The sequence below is a fragment of the Lineus longissimus genome, chromosome 14 (assembly GCF_910592395.1).
Source record: "Lineus longissimus chromosome 14, tnLinLong1.2, whole genome shotgun sequence".
NCBI lineage: Eukaryota > Metazoa > Nemertea > Pilidiophora > Heteronemertea > Lineidae > Lineus > Lineus longissimus.
Window position 1 is genome coordinate 13,955,592 of NC_088321.1, and position 6,459 is coordinate 13,962,050.

At 42.8% G+C, this 6,459-nt stretch overlaps 1 long non-coding RNA gene across 1 annotated transcript; it reads left to right on the forward strand.

Annotated features, from left to right (window-relative positions):
- The first annotated feature begins 234 nt into the window (after positions 1-234).
- Positions 235-6,206, forward strand: LOC135499077 (uncharacterized). The gene is made up of 3 exons (XR_010449218.1): positions 235-469; positions 4,165-4,319; positions 5,026-6,206. It is a non-coding gene; the product is annotated as an uncharacterized LOC135499077 (long non-coding RNA).
- Positions 6,207-6,459: the final 253 nt, after the last annotated feature.

Below are 6,459 nucleotides of genomic sequence, written 5' to 3' on the forward strand. Positions count from 1 at the left end.
CCGGCTTCTTTTCGCCCCTGGGAATTGCTATAATATAGCAATTCCAAGTTTCAACGTCACCATAATATGGTGACGTCGTTGAAACTTGGAACGGTACAATTAGTCTTGCCAGTGTAGATCACAATTTACCCTTTAGATGGCACCTCGTGAGCCTTGGTTCAGGTTGCCATGATTGAATGTATGATCCGTTTATGCATTCGAGCTCATCTTTCAATACTTGATGACGTCCTCATCCCCAGACTACTGCACCTAGGGATGAGGTTTGTGTTATTTCGATTAATCGAACGATCGAAGCTCCAGACAGTGGCAATGCGAAGTGTACGCCTATTCCTAACGTGATGATAGAGTCGAGATCGCAGTAATCACTCTACCGATATAGTCTACGATGTTGCGGATTCAAACGGTTTGAAGAATTTTACATCACCGAAGGATCTAGCCACATGATGTGACAGTTATACGAAAAACACAGGTAAGCTATGTTCTTCTTGATACTAATGCCTTAGATGGGAGAGTTTTCAAAGAAATAGAATTGCCCTTATTGCCATGGTTACTGAAATATCGCGAGTGCAGGATAGGCCGCGATGATTTGGTCAGTTGGTAGATAAGGATTGCGATCTTCAGGCTGAAGGGCTGTTTGGGATGGATAATTAATTCGTTTAGTTTAGGGTTTTAGGATATGTCGATTGAAGATTGGGGGCTTTTATCTTTGTAATGGATTGAGACTCTGGTGGAGTGTTTATTTAGCATGTGTTTGTCGTTGTTAGGGTTTCTAAATGCATAGATGGCAAAATGAGGGATTTATCATTAGTGATTGAGATTATGTTGGGGTGTCAAGAAACGTTTTATCATTCTGAAATTAGCATAAGCAAACTTGCTAACAGACTTAGGCTGATTTACACGTGCTCACTCGGTTCTAGGACTCCCCCCCCCCCCCCCCCCCGCCCCATCTGGTCTGGCCTGGTCGTCGGATTAGCGATACGTGAATAACGCTAAAACGCTAACTCTCGTCTATCCCTGCCTCATGTTCCTATTCTTTGCTCCTAATTTTCGCGACATGGTTTGAGCCATGCTGCTCCCTGTGGTGACCATATTATCTTCAATCACTGGCGTTTCCATGGCAACTCAATATCAATCGCTGGATCGCTAACTGGCTGTTCTTGGTCATGAAATCAAGATATGGCAGCGGTAATTTAAAGTTTGTTCATGTGCATTTACATAGCTAACATGTAGCTCGCTGATAATGAACATGGCTTTGATGCAGTATTCCATCATGCCAACGCATTGAAACTGGCATGAATGTTGTCAACATTGACAGTTAGGTTTCCAAAGGTAACCTCAGGGGCGGTCAAACCTGCTTTTTGTGGTACATCATCATTGACTAAGTAGATCGGCATTCTTTCTGTTCAAGGCGACTTCATTTATTCGATCCAGTAATTTACTCGCATTCCCCTAGCCCCGGGTGGAAGATGCTATTAGAAAAACATATTTCGAGCAGATTACACTGCTCACTCGCAACCCAATTATATGATTGCGCTCCTAACATGATATATCGCTGTCTTAATTGTCCTTAGAGTTAATATATTCAGTGCGTTACTTGCAATTACTAAAGTAGAGCATAGAATTGGGGAATGGGTCGGATCAATACTGCGGATGTGACACGAATGGAATTAAATATTAAAACAGACTACGTATTAATATACTGAGAAAAAGTTGTGAAGTGCAACATGACATTGCAAATATCAGTCTTGCACAAAAGCGACACCCGCCTACGCGCACTTATATGCTGCTACCTGAAACTTCATCTACTCCACGACCCTTGACTGCTCTTTCATCATGTTCACCTCGAAGCTGTGGGCATGTTGATGCGTCGTTTGCTACAGCGCTACACCTTAACAGACCACTAAAGGAATTAATCAGTTCTCTACCCAAAGTAGCGCCAATTTATAATAATAACTGTCTGACCTCTGTTGTCAGCTCCAAGTAATATCAGCTGATTAACGGCCAGTAACTTCTTTGTTACTATAAATGGGCAAATATGCATAAACTCCTAACTGGTTTGAAGGATTCCTTGACCCATAAATCCTATTAGTCTCCAAAATCCTCATCCATGTTCAATACGTACGGAGCTAGAAATAGGCAATGTCATGTATGTGGCCATCTTGTTAATTTACGCCGTTTACACGGCACCCAAACCAAACCAGACCAGACCGGATCAGAACAGACAGGATCAGATCCCATCGCTCACGACGTCATCAATGACGTAAGTCTCGTAATGACATGAGGATGTACATCGATCCGGACCAAACAAGGCCAGATCAGAACAGACAGGATCAGATCACTTCGCTCACGACGTCATGAATGACGTAAGTCTCGTAATGACATGAGGATGTACATCGATCCGGACCAAACAAGGCCAGATCAGAACAGACAGGATCAGATCACTTCGCTCACGACGTCATGAATGACATAAGTCTCGTAATGACATGAGGATGTACATCGATCTGGACCAATCCAGGCCAGATCACATTGGTGCGTATTTACACGGCAGGGCAGTCTAGACTAATCCGGATCTATCTAGATCGATTTGGTACCGTGTAAACGGTCCTATGATGCAACAACTATGGACATTTTGCAAGTTTCCAATTTTTGACCAACCTACAAGCAAACACTCGTAAAATCAGCCGAAAGCAATATCACAATCAATAACTCTGTCCAAAATGGTGGATGGTTTTCTAAATTGATCGTCGGCACTTAAGTTCAGCGAGTCCTATGTGTGTTCGTACTAGCTCGCAGTGTGTATCACTGTTCATCCTTGTACAAGTTCATTTGTTCTAAATTCGACATTTTAAAATTGAAATCGAGACATTTTAAGAAAGTTCGCGCAGGAACATTATGTTGTTTTGCCCCTTACCTCGTAATCAAAATAATTTAGGCCTTGTTCAAACACGGTACACGGTATATTGTCAGTGCAAAGCCCACTCGCTCCTAATGTGCGTATCCATTTACAATTGACAGTTCAACGATTTGATAGTACATATACTTTTGTTTTGAAAGCTCTCTGCTATGCACTGTGTGTAAAGAAAATTTCAAATCTCAGGAATGTCGGCCTATCAATCATCGTCAATTGAATTGCTTCCTATCTTTCCCGCCGAGATCCCAGGGCCATGATACGTTTTCGAATAGCATGTTCCTATGTGCCTACCTGAAGATGCAAGTGGTCAGTTGATTAGACTCTACCATGTTTGGTTTTATCAAAAATCGCGGGCCATGGCCCTCAGCAGCTTCTTAGAGTAGGTAGCTTAACATGCTTGAAGCTGGTTACTCTGACATGTCTAAGGTAGCTTAGCTTAGACATGTTAAACATTAAAGCATATCTAGAATCATTTGGACAGTCCCCGGACATTCTATCCTAGGACATTTCAACCTTCTGCACCGGCCGTGTACATTAGATAATTGAAGACAGCTATGCTAAAGTCATGTACGCACATTTGTACTCAGAGTAGCTAGAACACATTGCAAGCATTGATGACACTTAAATCAATATTCCGGAAATTATTATTGATGGTATCTTCGGTCGCCTATTTGAACTACCCGTATTAAGAATGTTATTCTGCAGTCAGGTGAGTTGAGTTGTCTCTATATTAAGCTGTGTTCGAACTTCATGCTTAATGACAAACCAGCAATGCTATGGTGATCTTGGATTTGGCAGGCCGAAGGTGGCCGGTGTAGAAGTAGACAATGTCCCCCTGGAGAAAGTGTCCGGTGATATTGTATTCTGACGGATTATGGTTTGGGTTCTAGAGGTCGTCAAACTCAATACCTCAGAGATCAGAGGTTCATAATAGCAAAATAGAACCAATTTCCCCGAACATTCTATCCTAGGACCGTTACATCGGTCTGAGCAGGAGCGCAACTAGCGGGGGGGGGGGGTCAGGGGGTAGTATAACCGAAAACATGTGTTTTTGACCGTGATTTTGGCCTGAAAAGTTTTAAAAGGGGTAATTTTGACCCCCCCCCCCCGCCCGCCAAGACGAAAATGTTGGCTTTACGCCCTTGCTGAGAATTCAAAATTATTTAGTTAGCAGCCTTAGGCGTGTTCGGTATTTTCTAAACGTCATCCAGTTTCATGACAGAATCAACACGTCTTCACTTCTTTATTTTCAGTTTCTAATCCGTACTTCCAAATGATTTGATAATGGCGTCGAGCACGAAGCTGCTGATGTTTACTCTGGCTGTCATGGTTATGTTATCCATTTGGTGTAACTGCGCACGCGCGGAAGAGGACGATGAAGAGGAATTCGGTACATTGGGTGAAGATGGTAATTTTTGTTGTGCCCAGCATTCAGCTTGCAGATGGTCCAGTGTAGTCAATGATTTCTAGATATATGCACGGTTAAAAAATGTTCGGGCCAAGTGAAAATATCGAATACATGTATATACTAGTCAAAAAACATCTAAAGTTCTTTCGTTAAGGCCCTTAATGACCAATTAACTGTATATTAACCCGTTAAATCCTAAATCGCACACTACTGCGAATATGAATTCAAAACAGGTTTACTGGCCAGAAGATGGCAGCTGGCCAAAAACTCATTTTCTTCCGACTCGAAGACTATAAGCCTGACTAGAATAAGATATATATTACTGTGTCGGTAGCTAGAATCCTCGCAGGGTGAGGGAATGTTTGAGAGTTTTATGATACAAATGAGAGGAAGGAGGGGCACATACATTCGACACGTGTACCAAACTTCCAACGGCTACTGGTATTACTCGGATGAAGCTTACCAAATCACTCTGAAAATCTCCAATGCAGCCTGGCTCCCGTCGTGTCGTCCAATCAGATACACCCAATCCTATCCTGCTTTACTGAGGGAGCGTTAAGAAATGGACCTATCACAGCAGTCCATTTCTGGGGAGTCCTCCTGGGAAATGGGTATACGTCGTAAAGACATGCCCAGTAACTCCAAAGCATCAGTGAAGACTTGTTGTTATGCTCTTTCTGTAACTCGTCTCAACAATTTTTTGCAGAAATGGCCAAAAGAGCCTTAAAGGATGACCACACATGGATTGAAAGGGTCCGCCAGCGGAATCTCGAATCGCTCGGAACTTACTGTGACGAAAACAAGAAGTGCCTAACAAAATTCTGTAACCTGAAACAAAAACAGTGCTGCGCCCCCCACGGGTATCTCTGCAATAATGACACGGATTGTTGCAGCGATGGGATGGTTTGCACAGGTTCTTTCACCAACGTCTGCAGGGCCCCCTAGGGGTGCACTTAGCCAATTCAACACGCTCAGTTCGAAACATTGTCGTCCAAGCACCGCCCTGGACACCGCGTGGTTGCTCGCAGACAACTAGGGAAATTTCGTGTGATTGCAATCGGAACATAGAATGGCAGTAGTCGTTTGGACATAACATTGGAAACTGGCGGAAATACTCTTACGTTAAAATTCATAATTTTGCAATAGAAACGCCATGGGAACTACGTGTTTGTTGTGGACACGCCAGGAACTTACGTGATTGCCGTGTACACGCCATGGAAATGACGTGATTGCAGTGAAACGCCGAGAAAATCACGTGGTTGCTTATCTGTCTCAATAACAAAGTGACGTGTCGTAGCATGTTAGGATAGTAAACGTATCACCATCGCAGATACCACTAAACGTGTCATAGAATACTTCTGTAATAACACCATGTTATTTGTTCATTTCTTGAGATGACTTCTTTGGAGTTGCAGAATTTGACACCTGATTCCAACGGGACAAAGTGACGAGGAATCCTCCCCAGGTCTGCTCATGATTGGTTAACGTGAGAGATATTAAACAAGAAATACATAGTGCCCTGCTTTATTCTGATGCCGTTTACCTATTATCCAAAAAAAGACACAATGGATTGTATGAGACCAATCACAGCGCCACTCTGTGGACAAGCATGCTGCATTGTAAGACACCTCAAGGCGTTGATTGCAATCCATCTATGGAGAAAGTGAAAAGCACACTTCATTTACCACGCTCCCGGAGAATCGAGCAGGGCGCCGTCTCGCAGCGAGAAATAAAACCAAGTAACACTGACAGATGGGGACCAGATATACATGTATAGTGCATAGATTCGTATCGTATGATACAGCAGGGGTTTATATGTTTATATATAGAATTTGTAGTTATGTGAGGTATATTTTGTGATCATAATATAATATAGTAATGTAGCAGCATTGAACTTGATATTTTTGGGTTTTAGGGCCAGAAGCGCACAACTGGCTGCCTGGAAAGTGTCGAAACATATACCATTCATACGGTACGATCATATAATTACGCCACAAATCCATACCATGTGTTATAATAGATGGAAACAGCCTCATATGAGACTAAAAAAGGACAGCTTTTTGGGATACAACAGATGGGTGACCATGGATATTGGCGAACCGGACTGACCTATCCCACTGCAAGAGGGACGGGATTTGAC